This window comes from Procambarus clarkii, chromosome 26, assembly GCF_040958095.1.
Source record: "Procambarus clarkii isolate CNS0578487 chromosome 26, FALCON_Pclarkii_2.0, whole genome shotgun sequence".
In the NCBI taxonomy this organism is placed as follows: domain Eukaryota; kingdom Metazoa; phylum Arthropoda; class Malacostraca; order Decapoda; family Cambaridae; genus Procambarus; species Procambarus clarkii.
The window spans coordinates 2426732-2438896 of NC_091175.1; positions in this window are offsets into that span (position 1 = coordinate 2426732).

Below are 12165 nucleotides of genomic sequence, written 5' to 3' on the forward strand. Positions count from 1 at the left end.
TTATACCGAAAGTATGCCAATTACTGAGCGCGCCGATGAGTCACATTTTGCACAAACTCTCCCTGCAGTTTTCAAAATATCCCAAACATCCCAAATTTGACGCTTGAGCAATATTTTGGAGCCAAATTCTAGCTCTCTGCACGTATTCGCAGTTTGAAATTACGACTTTTTATACCGAATATATGCCAATTACTGGGATCAGCGATGTGTCACATTTTGCCCAATCCCTCTCTGCAGTTTTAAAAATATCACAAACATCCCAAATTCGACTCTTGAACCATATTTTCGTAAGTCGTAATTTCAAACTGCGAATACATGCAGAGAGCCAGAATTTGGCTCCAAAATATTGCTCAATAGTCGAATTTGGGATGTTTGGGATATTTTGAAAACTGCAGGGAGGGTTTGGGCAAAATGTGGCTCATCGGCGCGTTCAGTAATTGGCATATTTTCGGTATAAAAAGTCGTAATTTCAAACTGCGAATACATGCAGAGAGCCAGAATTTTGCGCCAAAATATGGCTCAAGCGTCGAACTTGGGATGTTTGGGATATTATCAAAACTGCATGGTGGGTTTGGGCAAACTGTGACCCATCGCCGCTCTCAGTAATTGGCATATTTTCGGTATAAAATTCGTAATTTCAAACTGCGAATACATGAAGAGAGCCAGAATTTGGCTCCTTAATATGGCTCAAGCGTCGAATTTGGGATGTTTAGGATATTTTGAAAACTTCAGGGAGGTTTTGGGCAAAATGTGACACATCACTGATCCCAGTAATTGGCATATATTCGGTATAAAAAGTCGTAATTTCAAACTGCGAATACGTGCAGAGAGCGAGAATTTGGCTCCAAATATTGCTCAAGCGTCAAATTTGGGATGTTTGTGATATTTTTAAAACTGCAGGGAGGGTTTGGGCAAAATGTAACCCATCGCTGATCCCAGTAATTGGCATATATTCGGTATAAAAAGTCGTAATTTCAAACTGCGAATACGTGCAAAGAGCCAGAATTTGGCTCCAAAATATTACTCAATAGTCGAATCTGGGACGTTTGGGATATTTTGAAAACTGCAGGGAGGGTTTGGGCAAAATGTGACTCATCGGCGCGTTCAATAATTGGAATATTTTCGATATAAAAAGTGGTAATTTCAAACTGCGAATACGTGCAGAGAGCGAGAATTTGGCGCCAAAACATGGCTCAAGCGTCGAACTTGGGATGTTTAGGATATTTTCAAAATTGCAGGGTGGGTTTGGGCAAACTGTGACCCATCGCCGCTCTCAGTAATTGCCATATTTTCGGTTAAAATTCGTAATTTCAAACTGCGAATACATGCAGAGAGCCAGAATTTGGCTCCTAAATATGGCCCAAGCGTCGAATTTGGGATGTTTGGGATATTTTGAAACTGCAGAGAGGGCTCGGGCAAAATGTGATCCATCGCCGCTTTCAGTAACTGGCATATTTTCGGTATAAAAAGTCGTAATTTCATACTGCGAATAAGTGCAGAGAGCCAGAATTTGGCTCCAAAATATGGTTCAAGGGTCGAATTTGGGATGTTTGGGATATTTTGAAAACTGCAGAGAGGGTTTGGGCAAAATGTGATCCATCACCGCTCTCAGTAATTGGCATTTTTTCTGTATAAAAGGTCGTAATATCAAACTGCGACTACGTGCAGAGAGCCAAAATTTGGCACCAAAATATGGTTCAAGCGTCGAATTTGGGATGTTTGTGATATTTTTAAAACTGCAGGGAGGGTTTGGGCAAAATGTGACCCATCGCTGATCCCAGGAATTGGCATATATTCGGTATAAAAAGTCGTAATTTCAAACTGCGAATACGTGCAGAGAGCCAGAGTTTGGTTCCAAAATATGGCTCAAGATTTGAATTTGGGATGTTTGAGATATTTTCAAAACTGCAGGGTGAATTTGAGCAAACTGTGACCCATCGCCTCTCTCAGTAATTGGCATATTTTCGGTATAAAATTCTTAATTTCAAACTGCGAAAACCTTCTGAGAGCCAGAATTTGGCTCCAAAATATGGCTCATTCGTCGAATTTGGGACGTTTGGGATATTTTGAAAACTGCAGAGAGGGGCTCGGGCAAAATGGGATCCATCGCCGCTTTCAGTAACTGACATTTTCGGTATAAAAAGTCGTAATTTCATACTGCGAATACGTGCAGAGAGCCAGAAATTGGCTCCAAAATATTTCTCAAGGGTCGTATTTGGGATGTTTGGGATATTTCGAAAACTGCAGAGGGGTTTGGACAAAATGTGACCAATTGACGCTTTCAGTAATTGGTATATTTTCGGTATAAAAAGTCGTAATTTCAAACTGCGAATAAGTGAAGAGAGCCAGAATTTGGTTCCAAAATATGGTTCAAGCGTCGAATTTGGGATGTTTGTGATACTTTTAAAACTGCAGGGAGGGTTTGGGCAAAATGTGACCCATCGCTGATCCCAGTAATTGGCATATATTCGGTATAAAAAGTCGTAATTTCAAACTGCGAATACGTGCAGAGAGCCAGAATTTGGCTCCAAAATATTGCTCAATAGTCGAATTTGGGATGTTTGGGATATTTTGAAAACTGCAGGGAGGGTTTGGGCAAAATGTGACTCATCGGCGCGTGCAGTAATTGGCATATTTTCGATATGAAAAGTCGTAATTTCAAACTGCGAATACGTGCAGAGAGACAGAATTTGGCGCCAAAATATGACTCAAGCGTCGAACTTGGGATGTTTGGGATATTTTCAAAACTGCAGGGTGGGTTTTGGCAAACTGTGACCCATCGCCGCTCTCAGTAATTGGCATATTTTCGGTATAAAATTCGTAATTTCAAACTGCGAATACATGCAGAGAGCGAGAATTTGGCTCCTTAATATGGCCCAAGCGTCGAATTTGGGTTGTTTTGGATATTTTGAAAACTTCATGGAGGTTTTGCGCAAAATGTGATCCATCGCTGCTTTCGGTAATTGGCATTTTTTCTGTACAAAAAGTCGTAATTTCAAACTGCGAATACGTGCAGAGAGCCAGAATTTGGCTCCAAAATATGGTTCAAGAGTCGAATTTGGGATGTTTCTGATATTTTAAACTGCAGGGAGGGTTTGGGCAAAATGTGACCCATCGCTGATCCCAGGAATTGGCATATATTCGGTGTAAAAAGTCGTAATTTCAAACTGAGAACACGTGCAGAGAGCCAGAGTTTGATTCCAAAATATGGCTCAAGGGTAGTATTTGGGATGTTTGGGATATTTCGAAAACTGCAGAGGGGTTTGGACAAAATGTGACCCATCGCCGCTTTCAGTAATTAGTATATTTTCGGTATAAAAAGTCGTAATTTCAAACTGCGAATAAGTGCAGAGAGCCAGAATTTGGCTCCAAAATATGGTTCAAGGGTCGAATTTGGGATTTTTGGGATATTTTGAAAACTGCAGAGAGTGTTTGGGCAAAATATGATCCATCGCCGCTCTCAGTAATTGACATTTTTTCTGTATAAAAAGTCGTAATATTAAACTGCGAATACGTGCAGAGAGCCAGAATTTGGCTCCAAAATATGGTTCAAACGTCGAATTTGGGATGTTTGTGATATTTTTAAAACTGCAGGGAGGGTTTGGGCAAAATGTGACCCATCGCTGATCCCAGAAATTGGCATATATTCGGCATAAAATTCGTAATTTCAAACTGCGAATACGTGCAGAGTGCCAGAATTTAGTTCCAAAATATGGCTCTAGAGTCGAATTTGGGATGTTTGAGATATTTTCAAAACTGCAGGGTGAATTTGGGCAAACTGTGACCCATCGCTGTTTTCAGTAATTGGCATATTATCGGTATAAAATTCGTAATTTCAAATTGCGAAAACGTGCCGAGAGCCAGAATTTGGCTCCAAAATATGGCTCAAACGTCGAATTTGGGACGTTTGGGATATTTTGAAAACTGCAGAGAGGGCTCGGGCAAAATGTGATCCATCGCCGCTTTCAGTAACTGGCATATTTTCGGTATAAAAAGTCGTAATTTCATACTGCGAATACGTGCAGAGAGCCAGAAATTGGCTCCAAAATATTCCTCAAGGGTCGTATTTGGGATGTTTGGGATATTTCGAAAACTGCAGAGGGGTTTGGACAAAATGTGATCCATCGCCGATCTAAGTAATTGGCATTTTTTCCGTATAAAAAGTCGTAATATTAAACTGCGAATACGTGCAGAGAGCCAGAATTTGGCTCCAAAATATGGTTCAAACGTCGAATTTGGGATGTTTGTGATATTTTTAAAACTGCAGGGAGGGTTTGGCAAAATGTGACTCACCGGCGCGTTCAGTAATTGGCATATTTTCGGTATAAAAAGTCGTAATTTCAAACTGCGAATACGTGCAGAGAGCCAGAATTTGGCGCCAAAATATGGCTGAAGCGTCGAACTTGGGATGTTTGGGATATTTTCAAAACTGCAGGGTGGGTTTGCTCAAACTGTGACCCATCGCCGCTCTCAGTAATTGGCATATTTTCTGTATAAAATTCGTAATTTCAAACTGCGAATACATGCAGAGGGCCAGAACTTGGCTCCTTAATATGGCCCTAGCGTCGAATTTGGGATGTTTGGGATATTTTGAAAACTTCAGGAAAGTTTTTGGCAAAATGTGAACCATTTCGCTTTCAGTAATTGGCATTTTTTCTGTATAAAAAGTCGTAATTTCAAACTGCGAATACGTGCAGGGAGCCAGAATTTGGCTGCAAAATATGGTTCAAGAGTCAAATTTGGGATGTTTCTGATATTATTAAAACTGCACGGAGGGTTTGGGCAAAATGTGACCCATTGCTGATCCCAGTAATTGGCATATATTCGGTATAAAAATCATAATTTCAAACTGCGAATACGTGCAGAGAGCGAGAACTTTGCTCCAAAATATTGATCAAGCGTCAAATTTGGGATGTTTTGGATATTTGGAAACTGCAGGGAGGGTTTGGGCAAAATGTGACTCATTGGCGCGTTCAGTAATTGACATATTTTGGTATAAAAATTCGTAATTTCAAACTGCGAATACGTGCAGAGAGCCAGAACTTGGCTCCAAAGTATGGCTCAAGCGTCGAATTTGGGATGTTTTGGATATTTTCAAAACTGCAGTGTGGGTTTGGGCAAACAGTGACCAATCGCCGCTCTCAGTAATTGGCATATTTTCGGTATAAAATTCGTAATTTCAAACTGCGAATACATGCAGAGAGCCAGAATTTAGCTCCTTAATATGGCCCAAGCGTCAAATTTGGGATGTTTGAGATATTTTGAAAACTGCAAGGAGGATTTGGGAAAAATGTGATCCATCGCTGCTTTCAGTAATTGGCATTTTTTCTGTATAAAAAGTCGTAATTTCAAACTGCGAATACATGCCGAGAGCCAGAATTTAGCTCCTTAATATGGCCCAAGCGTCGAATTTGGGATGTTTGTGATATTTTTGAAACTGCAGGGAGAGTTTGGGCAAAATGTGACCCATCGCTTATCCCAGGAATTGGCATATATTCGGTATAAAAGGTCGTAATTTCAAACTGCGAATACGTGCAGAGAGCCCGAGTTTGGTTCCAAAATATGGCTCAAGAGTCGAATTTGGGATGTTTGAGATATTTTCAAAACTGCAGGGTGAATTTGGGCAAACTGTGACCCATTGCTGCTCTCAGTAATTGGCATATTTTCGGTATAAAATTCGTAATTTCAAACTGCGAAAACGTGCCGAGAGCCAGAATTTGGCTCCAAAATATGGCTCAAGCGTCGAATTTGGGACGTTTGGGATATTTTGAAAACTGCAGAGAGGGCTCGGGCAAAATGTGATCCATCGCCGCTTTCAGTAACTGGCATATTTTCGGTATAAAAAGTCTTAATTTCATACTGCGAATACGTGCAGAGAGCCAGAAATTGGCTCCAAAATATTCCTCAAGGGTCGTATTTGGGATGTTTGGGATATTTCGAAAACTGCAGAGGGGTTTGGACAAAATGTGACCAATCGCCGCTTTCAGTAATTGGTATATTTTCGGTATAAAAAGTCGTAATTTCAAACTGCGAATAAGTGCAGAGAGCCAGAATTTGGCTCCAAAATATGGTTCAAGGGTCGAATTTGGGATGTTTGGGATATTTTGTAAACTGCAGAGAGGGTTTGGGCAAAATGTGATCCATCACCGCTCTCAGTAATTGGCATTTTTTCTGTATAAAAAATCGTAATATCAAACTGCGAATACGCGCAGAGAGCCAGAATTTGGCTCCAAAATATGGTTCAAGGGTCGAATTTGGGATGTTTGTGATATTTTTAAAACTGCAGGGATGGTTTGGGTAAAATGTGACCAATCGCTGATCCCAGTAATTGGCATATATATTCGGTATAAAAAGTCGTAATTTCAAACTGCGAATACGTGCAAAGAGCCAGAATTTGGCTCCAAAATATGGTCCAAGCGTCGAATTTGGGATGTTTGGGATATTTTGAAAACTTCAGGGAGGTTTTGCGCAAAATGTGATCCATCGCCGCTTTCAGTAATTAGCATTTTTTCTGTATAAAAAGTCGTAATTTCAAACTGCGAATACGTGCAGAGAGCCAGAATTTGGCTCCAAAATATGGTTCAAGAGTCGAATTTGGGATGTTTCTGATATTTTTAAAACTGCAGGAAGGGTTTGCGCAAAATGTGATCCATCGCCGCTTTCAGTAACTGGCATATTTTCGGTATAAAAATTCGTAATTTCATACTGCGAATACGTGCAGAGAGCCAGAAATTGGCTCCAAAATACTCCTCAAGGGTCGTATTTGGGATGTTTGGGATATTTCGAAAACTGCAGAGGGGTTTAGACAAAATGTGACCCATCGCCGCTTTCAGTAATTGGTATATTTTCGGTATAAAAAGTCGTAATTTCAAACTGCGAATAAGTGCAGAGAGCCAGAATTTGGCTCCAAAATATGGTTCAAGGGTCGAATTTAGGATGTTTGGGATATTTTGAAAACTGCAGAGAGGGTTTGCGCAAAATGTGATCCATCGCCGCTCTCAGTAATTGGCATTTTTTCTGTATAAAAAGTCGTAATATTAAACTGCGAATACGTGGAGAGAGCCAGAATTTGGCTCCAAAATATGGTTCAAGCGTCGAATTTGGGATGTTTGTGATATTTTTAAAACTGCAGGGAGGGTTTGGGCAAAATGTGACCTATCGCTGATCCCATGAATTGGCATATATTCGGTATAAAAGTCGTAAGTTCAAACTGCGAATACGTTCAGAGAGCCAGAATTTGGCTCCAAAATATGGTTCAAGAGTCGAATTTGGGATGTTTGTGATATTTTTAAAACTGCACGGAGGGTTTGGGCAAAATGTGACCCATCGCTGATCCCAGTAATTGGCATATATGCGGTATAACAAGTCATAATTACAAACTGCGAATACGTGCAGAGAGCGAGAATTTTGCTCCAAAATATTGCTCAAGTGTCAAATTTGGGACGTTTTGGATATTTTGAAAACTGCAGGGAGGGTTTGGGCAAAATGTGACTCATCGGCGCGTTCAGTAATTGCCATATTTTGGTATAAAAATTCGTAATTTCAAACTGCGAATACGTGCAGAGAGCCAGAACTTGGCTCCAAAGTTTGGCTCAAGCGTCGAATTTGGGATGTTTTGGATATTTTCAAAACTGCAGGGTGGGTTTGGGCAAACAGTGACCAATCGCCGCTCTCAGTAATTGGGATATTTTCGGTATAAAATTAGTAATTTCAAACTGCGAATACATGCAGAGAGCCAGAATTTGGCTCCTTAATATGTCCCAAGCGTCGAATTTGGGATGTTTGGGATATTTACAAAACTGCAAGGAGGATTTGGGCAAAATGTGATCCATCGCTGCTTTCAGTAATTGGCATTTTTTCTGTATAAAAACTCGTAATTTCAAACTGCGAATACGTGCAGAAAGCCAGAATTTGGCTCGAAAATATGGTTCAAGAGTCGAATTTGGGATATTTGTGATACCTGATCTACAGGCTAGTGTCCTTAACTTGTATACCATGCAAAGTGATGGAGAAGATCGTGAGAAAAAACCTGGTAGCACATCTGGAGAGAAGGGACTTCGTGACAAATAGACAACATGGGTTCAGGAAGGGTAAATCTTGCCCTGACAGGCTTAATAGAATTCTATGACCAGGTAACACAGATTAAGCAAGAAAGAGAGGGCTGGGCGGACTGCATTTTCTTGCATTGTCGGAAAGCCTTTGACACAGTACCGCATAAGAGGCTGGTACATAAGCTGGAGAGACAGGCAGGTGTAGCTGATAAGGTGCTCCAGTGGATAAGGGAGTAGATGGGAGTCGCTGAGTGGACAGCGCTCTCGACTCGTAATCCTAGGGTCAAAGTTCGATCCCCTGGTGATGGCGCAAACGAAAATCAGCAGAGTTTCATTCATTCTGATGCTCCTCTTACCTAGCAGTACATAGGTACTTGGGCATTAGACACCTGTTACGGGCTGCTTCCTGGGTGTGTGTATGTGGAATTTTTTTTTATTAGCTAGTAAAAATTGATTGATTCACAGTTGAGAGGCGGCCGAAAGAGCAGAGTTCAACCCTCGCAAGAACAACGAGGTGAACACAACTAGATAAATACTAACTAACCACGATCTCGTATAATCTACTACACACGTTACAACCTCACCCCCCCCCCCACTTCCCCCCACTCCCTAAATCACTCTACCTAAGTCATTAAAAATATAAAACAAATCAATTAATACACCAAAAATACTAACTATAAATAAAGAAACCAAATTTTAAACATACAGCGACTCCAGCGTGGTCTAGTCGGAGGAGAACGTGTTCTCATCTGGATAGAATGCGATCGAGTCTGTCGGAACGGTTGTGTAACTGCAGGGCACAAATATTTGTGTGTCCCCTCCTGTAGCTGCCTCTGTTTCGACAGGTTCCCTGGATAGCTGGAATTGGCCTGGCCCTAGGAAAGTGGGGAAGGGGTGAAATCCGTTGGGCCCACGGATGGATACCTTGGATCCATAGATCTAGGGTAGGTCTAATCACCTGGGATTCGAACCCACGGTGGGAATAAGGGGGGGATTTGGGGGAGGAGGGACACAAATGGTTCCTGGAACCAAACCTCACATAAATCCGGACACTCACACACACACACACACACCCTTATCCGAACATTCACAGGGACACTCACACACACACATCCATAGACTGTGATAAGGGAGACCATCTGAGGGGACACAGATGGCCTCCTGAAACCACAGATGTAACCGGACACATAATCATCCGGACACTCACAGGGACACCCACACTCACCCGGACACTCACAGTGACACTCACACTCACACACTGACACACACCCATAGACACAAACTGTGATAAGGGAGACCATCTGAGGGGACACAGATGGCCTCCTGGACCCACAGGGTCCATATCCATACAGATCAATATTTAAATATACATATATATACATATATATATATATATATAATTTTTAGATATTTTATTTATTTATTTTAATAATTTAAATATTTTAAATAAATAAATTTTAAATATTTATTTACTTAAAAATAATAAATTTTATTTATTTAAATATATCATTTTTGTCGTATATATAAAAAATTAATAACAATAAACTGAAAATTCGCAAAAACGTGGAAAAACGGCAAAATATTGCCTAATTCGATGATATTTTGTTTAAATAAATAAAGGAAAAGGGGGAAAAATAAACAAAAAAAAAATAAATAAAGGAAAAGGAGGAAAAATAAACGTCAAAATATTGCTAAATTCGATGATTTTTAGTACAAAATGCAAGAAAACTTGCTAAAAAATGCAATATTATGCGAAATTCTGAGATTTGAAGGCCAAATCAAATATCGTGAGAAAATATGAAGTAGTATCGAAATATTGGTAAAACAAATATATTTACGTAAAATCACACCATGAAAAACGTGAAAAGAGTCACTATATTACCAAATTTGAGGATTTTAACTTTAGATTATAAGTCGAGGTTTCGTATTACTTAGATCCTAGAAATGACATATTGAAATGTTGTTTCCAATGCAAATGATAAAAATTAATGTGTTTTCATTAGAATTTACTAAAATGTTTCAGATTTTATGTTTATATTACCAATGGAAGATGTACACGTAAAACCGCTCTAATCCGGCTGAAACGTCGATATATGCAATAAAAACAGAACTTCTCCCCTTTTAAATATCTTACTCAGTATCTTAACGGGAAACAAATAGTTGATTGAAAATGAAGTATTTATGGTTAATTTCTAACCAATTATATGTTAGCATCATTTTTATCGTATATATAATGAATTAATACCAATAAACAGAAAATTCATAAAAACGTGCAAAAACGGCAAAATATGGCCTAATTTGATGATAATGGCCTAATTCGGTGATGCAGAGGCTCAAGAGAGTGATGCAGAGGCTCAAGAGAGTGATGCAGAGGCTCAAGAGAGGGATGCAGGGGCTCAAGAGAGTGATGGAGAGGCTCAAGAGGTTTACGAGGTTTACGAGAGTGATGCAGAGGCTTAGGAGAGTGATGCAGAGGCTTAAGAGAGGGATGCAGAGGCTCAAGAGAGGGATGCAGAGGCACAAGAGAGGGATGAATAGGCTCAAGAGAGGGATGCAGAGGCTCAGGAAAGGGATGCAGAGGCTAAAGTGAGGGATGCAGAGGCACAAGAGAAAGATGCAGAGGCACTTGAGAGTGATGCAGAGGCCCAAGAGAAAGATGCAGAGGCACTTGAGAGTGATGCAGAGGCTCAAGAGAGGGATGCAGAGGCTTAAAAGAGTAATGCAAAGGCTCAAGAGAGGGATGCAGAGGCTCAAGAGAATGATGTTGAGGCTCAAGAGAGGGATGCAGAGGCTCAATAGAATGATGCAGAGGCTCAAGAGAGTGATGCAGAGGATGAAGAGAGTGATGCAGAGGCTCAAGAGAGTGTGATGCAGAGGCTCAAAAGAGTGATGCAGAGGCTCAAGAGAGTGATGCAGACGATCAAGAGAGTGATGCAGAGGATAATGAGAGTGATGCAGAGGATCAAGAGAGGGAAGCAGAGGCTTATGAGAGTAATGAAGAGGCTGAAGAGAGTGATGCAGAGGATCTAGAGAGTGATGCAGAGGCTTAAGAGAGTGATGCAGATGCTTATGAGAGAGATGCAGAGGCTCAAGAGAGGGAAGCAGAGGCTCAAGAGAGTTATTCAGAGGCTTACGAGAGTGATGCAGAGGTTCAAGAGAGTTATGCAGAGGCCTCAAGAGAGGGATTCAGAGGCTTAAGAGAGTGATGCAGAGGCTGAAGAGAGTAACGCAGAGGCTCAAAAAAGGGATGAAGAGGCTGAAGAGAGTCATGCAGAGGCTCAAGAGAGGGCTGCAGAGGCTAAAGAGAGCAACCCGTTCTCACACAAGACAGTACATATATGACTAGTGCTTAAAGTCAATATGTGGAATGTGATTTAGTACATATGTGATATATTCCCAGTTAACTTTTTTACCAAGGCTCAAACTCTTCCTCACGTACCAATTTACGTCTCACAGTACTCGTCCATCAACGTAGATAGCTGAATAGTCGTGATTGGTTCAATTATAACGAAAATTGTAGTTTTCAGGTCCCACATGGGTTGTGAAATTCACCTACTATTGTCCATGCTCTTATAATATTACAGATCAGCTACATCCTATTGAAGGCTCGTAGTTTTGTTTTGAGAAATATTAGTTGTTCTTAGTAAATTATAATAAGCACAATAAATTATTACATAGAATAAGTGCTTCACCAATCAATATTATATACCATAGTTTGTGCTTTAGAAATCTTTAAAGAATGTTTTGTAGGAACGCTAACAGAAAACGATGTTATGTTGGAATGTATATAGGGTAAACTACTGCAAACAGGATGGTATGGTGTGGATTATTGGAAACTATAGGATTAGTATAGGGTCCACTACCACCTGTTAGGTGGGTAAGGGGTCCAATAACACCCGCAGGATGAGTATGGGGGTCACATCCACCCACAGGAATGGTATGGGGATCACTTCCACCCACAGGAAGGGTATGGGATCCAATACCATCCACTGGATGTGTATTGCGTCCACTACCACCGACAGGATGGGTATGGGCTCACAACCACCCACAGGATAGGTATGGGGTCCAATACCACCCACAGGATGAGTATGGGGTCCACTATAACCCACAGGAT